Source organism: Lissotriton vulgaris, chromosome 4_1, assembly GCF_964263255.1.
Source record: "Lissotriton vulgaris chromosome 4_1, aLisVul1.2, whole genome shotgun sequence".
NCBI lineage: Eukaryota > Metazoa > Chordata > Amphibia > Caudata > Salamandridae > Lissotriton > Lissotriton vulgaris.
In genome coordinates, this window is record NC_141691.1 from 1,287,019,065 (window position 1) to 1,287,032,711 (window position 13,647).

At 39.3% G+C, this 13,647-nt stretch overlaps 1 protein-coding gene across 2 annotated transcripts in view; it reads left to right on the forward strand.

The window, feature by feature from the left end:
- ATP9B (ATPase phospholipid transporting 9B) overlaps nt 1-13,647 on the forward strand; it is a 2,364,768-nt gene that overhangs the window by 2,096,796 nt on the left and 254,325 nt on the right. The window lies entirely within an intron of this gene.

Here is a 13,647-nt window from a genome sequence, read left to right on the forward strand (position 1 = left end):
TTGAGGGCATGGGAGGCAATGCTAGCGGAGCTACTAACACTGCCAGATGAGCTACTCCTGTAGATTGTAGGGGACGGATGCGGATCTGAGCCATAGAACATGGTCACATTGCATTGGGGGTTTCAGGGGGCTGGGGGCACAATGCGCTTGAGTCCCACACATAAGGACACACTGATGAAGAGCTTGGCCTCTGGAGGATTTCCCCCATGCCCAAGGTAGTCTGGAGTTACCTGCACGAGTTCTAGGTTTACTGAGTCCGGGGTGAGGGGGAGGGGGAAGGGTTGGGGGATGTTGATAAACAGCATATATATTCAAGCGGATGAGATAATAATCCGATGTTATGTACAGAATGTATACAATGTTTCTACAAATTTGAAATACCAATAAAACATATTAAAAAAAAACAGTACAGCACTTGACAGGGCTTAACCACCCTCTGCAGCATTACATGTTTTTTTTCTTCTCGAAGTAGACCATGATGCTGCCCAGGGACCTTTTTCCGGGTGCCTAGGTATCCAGGTACCGTCTCTATCATTACCGGTTGACTATCCCCGCATCTATTTTCTGTACTCTGCCGTTTCCACTGCTCTCTTAGATTGTGAAACCTCTATTCAGCCTAACAAGAATTCTTTTCTATCTCTATCTCTCACTCCCTTTCAGTTTTTTTGTTCAGGATTAAGTCTGAGAACCCAGGTTGTCAGGCTTCCTGTAGAGCCCTCTCTCTACCCACACACCCTAAAATGAAACTCTTGGGTTGTGGCTGAAATGTCCTCACTATAATCCTTAAGAGTACAGGAACCTTCACTGTCAGCCTCGGACATCAGCACCAGCCATTGCTCTGTTCACCATAAGGGCCCTTATTTACCAGAAGTGGCAATGAGTTCCTGGGAATTGTGCATGGGTGTCACCTATTCAACAGCACCAAGAACCTTCCTTGCTGTTTCTCTGGGCCTTTCTGGAGTTTCCTCAGCAGAGGTACTTTTTTTATTTTCTTGAAACATATATCCTTAGATTTTTGGAAACTTAACAAAAAACATTAAGACTGTTAAGCCTATATAATATAAGCCTATATAATATATGACTAATATGTATACTAATGGGTGTAGCCCTAGGATTAACAATAATGAAGGGGTTACCTCTAATAAAATAATAACCAAGTCACTCACTTGGTTCTGAATTCTCACTATTTCACCTAACTCCATCCTCCTGGAAGTTCTATAAAGCAGCATATTATGGGTTATCGTGGGATTGCCTAATTGATGAGAAGCTGATTCTTTGGTTCTAGAAGTCTGGGATGGCCCCTTATTTGCAGGTTTGGATAGCGGAACATTTATTACTGTATGAAGGTATATAATCCGCATTCATAGCGTATTTGTTTCTTTATCCAATCAAGACTTTTTCCATAACAATCCATTCAAAATGCTAGTTTATTCCCTATCTAATGCGGTTGACGGAACCAAATGGGTCACTCAGCCGTTGGGTTTCATTGACTTCGGAACTTCGTTACAAGGGGGGTGAGGGTAGCAAATGTGAGCATTTACACTGTTGGTACACGTTTCTAAAATTGTACATATATGTGACATACTATGCTGGAAATGAAAACTGTACTTACCTGCCATAGCAGTATTCCAGAATGAGTATCTTTTATGAAGTTGTATGTAACACAGAGTGTCTCTCAATTTCAGAATGTAAATTGATACTTGTATAGCGCACTACTCACCCGCAAGGGACTCAAGGCGCTTGTACGAATACCGCTGTGGAACCCATCCTGGCTTTCCCTGTGAGGCGTCCACTCCTGGACACCCCCAAGGTGGAGGCCAGGCATCCTTAGCGTTGTGGGGGCCGTTGTTGAGATTAAGCAAGCTATTGCCCAGAGTTGCAGAGTGGGACTCAATGATTGGAATAGGCACCGAGGCAAGAATTATCAGGTCCATGGAATTTTGAGCCCAAGACCTGCCGAGGCGGGGAATTGAACCCTGGTCCCGGGCCAGATCTCTGCATCAGGGTCTGCTGCTCTAACCATTGAGCCACACTTCTCCACTGAGGTGTAAGGTTATCCTGTCTTGGCTTAAGAAAAAAAGTACAACTGATGTTCCGCAGGAATAGATTGTTTAAAACCTTTCTAAGTTATATTGTAGCTGGTACAAGATCCCATCCTAAACAAAATGGGTTAGTTTGACAGGGTTAATGCCGCAGATAGGGCCATTTTAAAAGATATACTCTCAGATAATGGTTTAGTTGATCACTGGCGTCTCAGCCACCCACAAGATAAGGAATATATGTTATTTTCCTCCTTACATGGCACATTTTCCCGCTTAGATTATTTTCTTCTATCACACAAAGCGGTTCAACTGGTCACAGATTCTAAAATACTAGAAGCAGCATTATCTGATCCTTCTCCTGTTCTTTCATCTCTAGATTTAGGTTTATCTAAACCGGGAAGTCATACACAAATATAGGACACCCGGGGGTAAACTTCAATTACAATCCCAGCTCCAGGATTATCTCTCTATTAATCAGGATTGTGTTACATCTAGGAGAACAGTATGGGTGGCAGCAAAAGCCACCATTAGAGGACAATTATTGCGGGATGCTGCTCTCATTAATAAGAGAAATATTGCAAAACAAGCAGAATTAGAACGGGACATGCAGCATTAGTCTCAATTATATATATCAGACCCTAATTTACAAAATCGCAAATTATTAGAGCAAGCACGCATGTCCCTTATTGGTCTCTTCACATCTAAGGCTGACTATGCTTTGCAAAGAATTAAAGGGAGGCACTACTAACAAGGAGAAAAGGCTGGCCGATTATTAGCTGCACAATTACGTCAAAGAGAAGCTGCTATGGCTAATCCAGCTATTCGATCGGCTCAAGGTGATATACTCACCAGGCCTCGGGAAATAGGTAATGAATGTGCCTCTTTTTTACCAATCTCTATATACTCCAAATAATCAACTTGACTTAGATAGGATGTAATCTTTTCTAGCAGCAGTGAATCTCCTGCGGCTCTCTGGTGATGGCAGAGCCTTGCTTGAAGGTAATATCACAAGAGATGACATTTCTACAGCTATCGCTGCTCTGCCTTACCATAAAGCCCCTGGTGAGGATGGTTTTCCAGCTGAATTTTATAGATGGACTGGTCAGAATATGATTGATACCTTGCATGTTGCGTTTCTTGAGGCTGATAAAGAATCATCATTGGGGCCCCTTTCTAATAAGGCAATTATAGCCGTTTTACCCAAACCGGGCAAAGACCCTCTTTCATGTGGTAGTTATCGCCCTATTTCCTTATTAAATTCTGATATTAAGATTTTCGCTAGTATCTTAGCGTCCCGTCTCCGCAAATTGATGCCCTCCTTGATACATAATTCTCAAGTGGGTTTTGTCCCAGGTCGTTCCTCTCGAAATCATCTCCGTACACTGGCCCATACACTATGGTCTGCTAAACACCTTCCAGAAGACCCCTTGGCCCTTTCGCTTGATGCAGAAAAAGTGCTTGACCGCATTGAGTGGGAATATCTCTTTACAATAATGCACAGATTCAGGTTGGGCGAGCAATTTATTAATAAAGTGCGTTTATTATATGATAACCCCTCAGCTCAAGTAAATTGTGGAGGTTTTTATCTACCTCATTCCCAATCTGGAGAGGTACGTGCCAGAGTTGGCCGCTATCCACCCTTCTTTTTCTCTTAGCAATGGAACCTCTTGCTGCTGCAATTCGACAATCTGACGATATTACAGGTGTCCCCCTTCCAATTGGGCATTCTAAAATTTACTTATATGCAGATGACATTCTTCTTACTCTTACTAATTTACCTCAATCTCTCCCAGCCCTCCTTCAAATTATTAATGATTTCTCCTCCTTTTCGGTTATAAAATAAATTGGAACAAAAGTGAAGCATTACCCATTTCGGTTGGCACTACAAAATCAGCAATTTATGGATTCCCGTTTCACTGGCAATCTTCACATCTTGGCTTGGAAAGTATGGTTGCAGATAACTTAGCTTTTTTATTTTCTCAAATGCAGAGAGATTTCGATAAGTAGAAAGCTCTAGGATTATCTCTATGGGGTAGAGTTCAAGCTGTCAAGATGGTTACTTTACCAAGATTCTTTTATGTTTTAGGCATGCTCCCCCTTCAAATTCCTTTAGCTACCCTTAGATCAATAGATTCCAAGATTAAGCTCTTTATATGGGGCTCAGCTAAAACACGTCTTGCTGCGGCTAAACTAAAGGCCCACCAGTTATATGGAGGTATGGGTCTTCCATCCATTAAAACTATTCACTTGCCTTACACATTTCCCAACTCTCTTATTTTCTGCCAGGATCTAAAGACATCCCACAATGGGTCTCTATTGAACGTCATCTTCTATCTCAGGACTCAGGACTAACTCTTTTATATGGTAGCGGTACTAGTTCTTCTGATCCTAAAAATCCGATTTTATCAGCCAAGCACAGATATTGGCAAAGGGGTCATCACACACTCAGTTCAAATCCGCGAATTCATATGAAAGCTCCCCTATGGAACAACTCAGCCTTCGTATTAGGGGTCGCACTTTATCCTGGCCTTTATGGCAAGAAGCCAGCATTTATTCCCCAGATCAACTTCTTCATGATGGAGATTTTAAAACTTTCTCTCAACTTTGTGAGGAATTTAACCTTCCAACACAATACTCCTCTAAATACTTTCAACTCCAACAATGTCTGAAGAAACACTTGGGATCCCCCCCTTGGTTGCTTCAGGTTTCTCCAATATTATCTTATCTACAACTTTGGGGGAAGTTTAAGGGTGTGACCTCTGGTCCTTATAAAGCCTTTTTGCTCCCTCTTTTGCTCTTCAGAATAAATAGCAATCCCGGTTATCTATTTCATACACGACTTCTGAATGGGGCCAAATACTGGAGAAATTGCACAAAGGTGTTCGTGAAACGCGGCTTAAATTCTGCATCTTTAAAATTCTTCATGATTGGCACTGGTCACCGATTAAATAACACAAAGCTGGTTTACTATCACACACTGCTTGCTGGAGATGTTCCAATTCTGGTTGTCAGAGCAGTCCCTATTGTTAACTACAAAACGGGAATACTGTTATCCCAACTATACCACCATAGCTCAAGAGATCTTTGCATTTATATCCATTCAGAACAATTATATATAATAGGCAAACAATAAAAGTCAGAGTTATACACAATTTATTTTAAAATATACAAAAACAAGTATCAAATACAGTGCCACAGTGCAAAATATTAAAAACAAATTTTTTTATGGTTTTTGTCAGCACCCTACCGATAGTTCAATGGTGCACACATGATTAATACACAAAATTACAATTAAAAAAAGCAAATAGCTATTAAAAACAAGTTGTCGACGCAGCGTTTCGGTTTCTATGATGACACCTTCATCAGGACAGGGTTTTTAACAAAGCGTACTCTTATGAATTAAGAGACGTCTTCCTCTTTAATTAATTTGAGGTATTAGTCCTTAGTTCGTCATAGGACATCGGGTACACAAATTGTAGTGGACGATCATAATATCTTTTAGTGTCTTCACTATACACTGGATTTTCTTGTTCAATGAGGAAAAAGGAGCCACAGATATGAGGGACCTTTGTATGGAGTTCCCTGTGATATAGGGGGTCAGTCCGGAGTGTAAACCGTGACTGGATGCCTTCCGTTTTTTTTTATATATTTAAAACCAAGTAGCAGATTCGTTTATTCACTCCGCTCGGCGGGGTTTTTTTTGTAAAGTTGATTACCACCTTCTATCTTGTATTCGGCCTCCCTGCTCCTTTTTCACTCGTATTCGTCCGTTTTGTTGGTACAAATTGATGCCCTCCTTGATACATAATTCTCAAGTGGGTTTTGTCCCAGGTCGTTCCTCTCGAAATCATCTCCGTACACTGGCCCATACACTATGGTCTGCTAAACACCTTCCAGAAGACCCCTTGGCCCTTTCGCTTGATGCAGAAAAAGTGCTTGACCGCATTGAGTGGGAATATCTCTTTACAATAATGCACAGATTCAGGTTGGGCGAGCAATTTATTAATAAAGTGCGTTTATTATATGATAACCCCTCAGCTCAAGTAAATTGTGGAGGTTTTTATCTACCTCATTCCCAATCTGGAGAGGTACGTGCCAGAGTTGGCCGCTATCCACCCTTCTTTTTCTCTTAGCAATGGAACCTCTTGCTGCTGCAATTCGACAATCTGACGATATTACAGGTGTCCCCCTTCCAATTGGGCATTCTAAAATTTACTTATATGCAGATGACATTCTTCTTACTCTTACTAATTTACCTCAATCTCTCCCAGCCCTCCTTCAAATTATTAATGATTTCTCCTCCTTTTCGGTTATAAAATAAATTGGAACAAAAGTGAAGCATTACCCATTTCGGTTGGCACTACAAAATCAGCAATTTATGGATTCCCGTTTCACTGGCAATCTTCACATCTTGGCTTGGAAAGTATGGTTGCAGATAACTTAGCTTTTTTATTTTCTCAAATGCAGAGTGATTTCGATAAGTAGAAAGCTCTAGGATTATCTCTATGGGGTAGAGTTCAAGCTGTCAAGATGGTTACTTTACCAAGATTCTTTTATGTTTTAGGCATGCTCCCCCTTCAAATTCCTTTAGCTACCCTTAGATCAATAGATTCCAAGATTAAGCTCTTTATATGGGGCTCAGCTAAAACACGTCTTGCTGCGGCTAAACTAAAGGCCCACCAGTTATATGGAGGTATGGGTCTTCCATCCATTAAAACTATTCACTTGCCTTACACATTTCCCAACTCTCTTATTTTCTGCCAGGATCTAAAGACATCCCACAATGGGTCTCTATTGAACGTCATCTTCTATCTCAGGACTCAGGACTAACTCTTTTATATGGTAGCGGTACTAGTTCTTCTGATCCTAAAAATCCGATTTTATCAGCCAAGCACAGATATTGGCAAAGGGGTCATCACATACTCAGTTCAAATCCGCGAATTCATATGAAAGCTCCCCTATGGAACAACTCAGCCTTCGTATTAGGGGTCGCACTTTATCCTGGCCTTTATGGCAAGAAGCCAGCATTTATTCCCCAGATCAACTTCTTCATGATGGAGATTTTAAAACTTTCTCTCAACTTTGTGAGGAATTTAACCTTCCAACACAATACTCCTCTAAATACTTTCAACTCCAACAATGTCTGAAGAAACACTTGGGATCCCCCCCTTGGTTGCTTCAGGTTTCTCCAATATTATCTTATCTACAACTTTGGGGGAAGTTTAAGGGTGTGACCTCTGGTCCTTATAAAGCCTTTTTGCTCCCTCTTTTGCTCTTCAGAATAAATAGCAATCCCGGTTATCTATTTCATACACGACTTCTGAATGGGGCCAAATACTGGAGAAATTGCACAAAGGTGTTCGTGAAACGCGGCTTAAATTCTGCATCTTTAAAATTCTTCATGATTGGCACTGGTCACCGATTAAATAACACAAAGCTGGTTTACTATCACACACTGCTTGCTGGAGATGTTCCAATTCTGGTTGTCAGAGCAGTCCCTATTGTTAACTACAAAACGGGAATACTGTTATCCCAACTATACCACCATAGCTCAAGAGATCTTTGCATTTATATCCATTCAGAACAATTATATATAATAGGCAAACAATAAAAGTCAGAGTTATACACAATTTATTTTAAAATATACAAAAACAAGTATCAAATACAGTGCCACAGTGCAAAATATTAAAAACAAATTTTTTTATGGTTTTTGTCAGCACCCTACCGATAGTTCAATGGTGCACACATGATTAATACACAAAATTACAATTAAAAAAAGCAAATAGCTATTAAAAACAAGTTGTCGACGCAGCGTTTCGGTTTCTATGATGACACCTTCATCAGGACAGGGTTTTTAACAAAGCGTACTCTTATGAATTAAGAGACGTCTTCCTCTTTAATTAATTTGAGGTATTAGTCCTTAGTTCGTCATAGGACATCGGGTACACAAATTGTAGTGGACGATCATAATATCTTTTAGTGTCTTCACTATACACTGGATTTTCTTGTTCAATGAGGAAAAAGGAGCCACAGATATGAGGGACCTTTGTATGGAGTTCCCTGTGATATAGGGGGTCAGTCCGGAGTGTAAACCGTGACTGGATGCCTTCCGTTTTTTTTTATATATTTAAAACCAAGTAGCAGATTCGTTTATTCACTCCGCTCGGCGGGGTTTTTTTTGTAAAGTTGATTACCACCTTCTATCTTGTATTCGGCCTCCCTGCTCCTTTTTCACTCGTATTCGTCCGTTTTGTTGGTACAAAACGGACGAATACGAGTGAAAAAGGAGCAGGGAGGCCGAATACAAGATAGAAGGTGGTAATCAACTTTACAAAAAAAACCCCGCCGAGCGGAGTGAATAAACGAATCTGCTACTTGGTTTTAAATATATAAAAAAAAACGGAAGGCATCCAGTCACGGTTTACACTCCGGACTGACCCCCTATATCACAGGGAACTCCATACAAAGGTCCCTCATATCGGTGGCTCCTTTTTCCTCATTGAACAAGAAAATCCAGTGTATAGTGAAGACACTAAAAGATATTATGATCGTCCACTACAATTTGTGTACCCGATGTCCTATGACGAACTAAGGACTAATACCTCAAATTAATTAAAGAGGAAGACGTCTCTTAATTCATAAGAGTACGCTTTGTTAAAAACCCTGTCCTGATGAAGGTGTCATCATAGAAACCGAAACGCTGCGTCGACAACTTGTTTTTAATAGCTATTTGCTTTTTTTAATTGTAATTTTGTGTATTAATCATGTGTGCACCATTGAACTATTGGTAGGGTGCTGACAAAAACCATAAAAAAATGTTGTTTTTAATATTTTGCACTGTGGCACTGTATTTGATACTTGTTTTTGTATATTTTAAAATAAATTGTGTATAACTCTGACTTTTATTGTTTGCCTATTATATATAATTGTTCTGAATGGATATAAATGCAAAGATCTCTTGAGCTATGGTGGTATAGTTGGGATAACAGTATTCCCGTTTTGTAGTTAACAATAGGGACTGCTCTGATTTCCTGTTTCTCCTTTCTCCTCGTCCCTACATTGGATCTGTGAGGAGACCTCCCTTTCTACTTTTTTCAGCCAATTCTGGTTGTGACATAGCCCATATCATTTGCGAATGCCCACAAACCAGGTCCTTTTGAACCTTCGTTGGCAAAACTCTGAACTCTACAATGTCATTAATTCTACCACTTACATCTGCCACCGTTCTTTTACATGATTTCCGTGGTTTTTCAAAACTTTCCAAGACACAAATTTGTCTTCTTCACACTGCATTGGCTACAGCCAAGAATTGCATTTTGCTCCACTGGAAGTCTCCATCTGCACCCACTTAGGAAGTATGGTTAGTGGCAAAGATGCAGACAGCCTTACATGAGCGCACAATTTATAATCTCCAGGACCAAGTTGACATTTTTCTCCAAACCTGGTCTCCCTTTTTGGAAACCAAAATCAGTGATGATCCCAACCCAACTCTCTCTTCTAATGTAATTAATCCAACTACTTCATTCATTATTCCATATTCTTCTCCTGTACTATTTCATTCTCTTACCCTCTATCTCCCCTCCCCCCTATTACTTCGGCTCTGTTTTACTTCATCTTCCTTCTCTTCTTTTCTTTCCTTTTCACTTTTCATTTCATCTTTTCACCTTCCTTTAATCTTGTATAACCTAATTTTATCAATCTGGTTATCTCTATTTAACCATTATTTTTACCTAAATATAAGATTATACATTTTATATATTGTTATTTATTATGATAGGTTATGGAAGTATGCACTGTAAATCTCTTTCCTTGTTTTTATTAATATGTATACATTTACTTATTTATCTATTCATATATTTATATGTCCCTATTTATAAATAATGATTTCTTATTCATCTTATTTAATATGTTTATCCGCTTCTATTTCTCATCACAATATTTTTCTCTATTTGTCACTGATCTACTGTTTTACGAAATTGTTATGGACTGTGTATTTTTATTGTACAATTCAATAAACAATTTCAACACAAAAAAAAAAGTTATATTGTAGGAAATATAGAGAATCCATTTCTTTGTGTCCCGGAGCTGTTTCATAATGGTGGTAGGTCAACGGATGTATCTATGTTGAGAACTGCTGAGACAGATTCTAGTTATTTGGCTATCAATGTTGGGCACTAATATCTCCCTTCTTAATCGTCTTTCTTCAGTTCCTACCTTTTTTACCTGGCAGTTAAGCTCAATATCTTAGATTTTGAAAAAGAATACTCTTGCCCTGCTCCAACATTTTATATAGATTATACTCTTGTCCTGCTCTGCCATATACTAGTGGGTTTCCTGGTCTTTTCTTTCTACTGTCACGTAAGAACCCTCTAGTATGTTCCTTTATATCTGCTTTGGAGGGTAGACAAGCTATTGTTTGCCTCCACAATGGGCTGTTTCTTGTCCTCCCCTAAGCATTTTTCGAAGCTCGAGAATGTCCTGGCAATGCTGTTAAATAAATCTCTGGTAAATCCTAATCCTGCTTTGTAAAAAACATCTGAAACTAAAGTAAGAGCTTTGAAATCCACTTCAGTTTGGTTTGAAGCCACCTCTCTTCGGCTATTAAGTTATGCGTCCACTAGCATATCTTTCTACCTGCTTCCTAGTGATCAGTAAACTGACTGTCTCCAGCCATCTGTTTGTTACTTTGTGATTCACATTCGACTCCATAGTTAGAATCGCATTAAAGATTTTGTAAGCCATTAAAACATATATTTATTTGTTTAACTGAAAGTCCCTTTACTCATTTTATCGTAAGTCCAGGCAGCGATTCACTTTGCTGTGCAGGGTAGAGGGTTTCCGCTCACAAACTTACTTTAAGCACTTGAATTTTTTCATGCAAAATTGGTTAAGGGGGATGATTTGGACGGCTAAAGCAAGCTACGTTCAAGAAATAAAACAGTGATAAGCACGATGCTTTTCTGGCTGGAATAACATGTCCCTTTTTCAAGTGCTAGGCCTGAATACTTGAATACTGGCAGGACTGCTGAAACATAGCAAGCGTTCAATTTCAGTGTCACTCATTTACATTAAAAAAACTATGGAGATACATTGGCGAATACGGTTTAATCGTGATATATTAAAATAAGTATGTTATAAAGTGTTATACCAGGTATTTTGACTGTGCCACTCTCTTGAAACTAAAAATGGTCTGTGAATTCAAGCGTTAACTAAATAAATGTGAGTCACCAACGCCCTTGCTGCAAAGTGCCACAAATGAGATGATAGGGTATTAGCAGAGAGATACAATTTACAGGTCAACATTTAATGCCAACCTTTCAGTGCTTAAATTGGAAATTACCCTTACTGCAGTTACATCACATTGTTTCAGCAGAAAATAAATTGCTAATTTTAATTCAAACATAATATTTTTATCCTTCTGTATGCTGCTGTTTGGCAGATTGCAAGCGTGTCAGGATCATCCGCAGATGTGAGTCATGGATCTTGGCATTCTTTGTAGTCATTTGTTTTATTTGTGGTAGAATTTCAAATCTCGATCTTGTTACTTCCTATAGAATAATGGTTTGCCCTTATCGATTAAACATTGCTAGCTGTAGTTGGGGATTGGGAGAGCTGCACCAGTATGGCACCCATTGTGCATCTCTACAGCTAAGAGTGATGCTAGACGTTTAAGTTAGCCCAAGCCTGTTACTGCTAATGGACATACTTAGTTATGGGCGCCCCTTCATGTGGCACATACAGTCACAAGGCTGCAGTGCAGAAGGTTTTTTTTCTTTATATGCGACACTCACTGTGTGTGCCTTAATAATCAGAGTCCGTTCATGTGCAGGCTTCAATCCTGGTATATGCACCTTTCTTCAGGAAAAATATACTTAATCTCCTGTAGAAGATGGTATTTTGCATCTGTATACCAGTGTTTTACTCCAGTTAAATGTGTTATATTACCCTTTATTGGAGTGTTTAGCTCATTTAATAGTAAAACTATGGCTCTCTTCTTCTGCATTGATTGTGCATATTTTAAATAGCTATAGTTCTGGCTCTTGGGGTTGGTTTGTAGCAGCTTTCTCCTGTCTGAAGTTGCTCTTATGTCAAAGTCTTGATGGCTGAATTTCATAGAGATAACTACTGTTACTAAAAAAAGACCCGCTGGGTCTAAAGAGAATGAGGCAAGTAGTACACATTAACCTCGCAGATAACTTGAAGCCATCACAATATTTTTTGGGGAGTCTAAACAAACAGCGGACACAGGTGGCCAGCAGCACAGAACATAGCTAGGATTTTAATTGGCACTGATATTACTCCTACCAGGTTAGCCTATAGCTTTTTGCTTGTATAGAAATACTCCTATAAGTTAAGTCTCTTAGATAGACACTGAGATTCTGAGCCAGTTATGCAGGAGGGAAAAGCCTCTATGAGAATCGGAAGGAGGTGCTAAGGGAAACTGCAGGTTAGATTGAGGTCAAATCCAGAATCATTACTGAAAAGTCAATAGGTGCTTGTAGTGACTCCAACACCGGTAGAATAGATTAAATGCTTTATTGGAAAAGATGTAAAGCAGTAGTAAAAAGGTGCTGCCAGCTTGAAGGAGAATTCAGGACTGACCAGCACTCTATGCATATGACATGTGAACATTCTGAGATGACATGTAACAATTCCAATAACAATTCTACAGCACATGCCAGCATAGTTACAAAGAATAAACATCACTACACATCCCCCTCCTTAAATATACAAAATAATCAAAAAACAAAAGAATGGAATAACGCAAATTAAACAGGAAAAAATAATAATTTACAAACATAATCCTTTAAGAATTTAGGAGCCACAATTTTCCTCCCACTTCTGGTGGAAGTTTGTAAATGTAACTCTTTATCAATAGAGGAATCCACACTACTGGGAACCTGTGAAAGATCAGCACAAGAATTTGAAAAAGTGTGGGGAGAAGAAGATTGAGGATATGGAAGTAATGACTCAGATGAATCTGCCAAGACCTCAGAGTCACATGTGGAACCAAAGGTTGACAAACCATACCGTTAAGAGGAACATCATCACAGTTGGAAGAAACAGAACCTGAATCAGAAAGCACAACTGGAGATAACCACCAAAATTCACCAACATCACCCACATCCTCCTTCTTTGTTTTACTAGGATCAGACACCCTGGCCAAAGCAATCTTACTTAAATGATGAACGGATCCATCATCCAACATAACAGTGTTACGCATAACTTTAGTTATGGTTCTAGGATCCGAAAAACGAGGCTGCAGTTTACCTACCTTTCTAGTCAACTTGACTCTAACTGATTGACCAACACCAACATGAGTTTCTTTAGTCCCATGTTTTCTATCATAGTAAGATTTGCTCTTGTTCTGAGATTTGCAGATGTTATCAATGACCTTATCAGCATTCCAAATATATTCTCTACTCCTGCCCATCCACACAGGATTTAACTAAGAATACGGAAATCTGCCTCTCATCAAACCAAAAGGGCTTTCACCAGAAGTCTCATGAACAGTGATTCTATACGACCACAACATTTTATCTAGTGCATTGTACAAATCTTTTCTATTCTTACTGGCAAGTTGTAAAGTTCCCTTAATAACTCT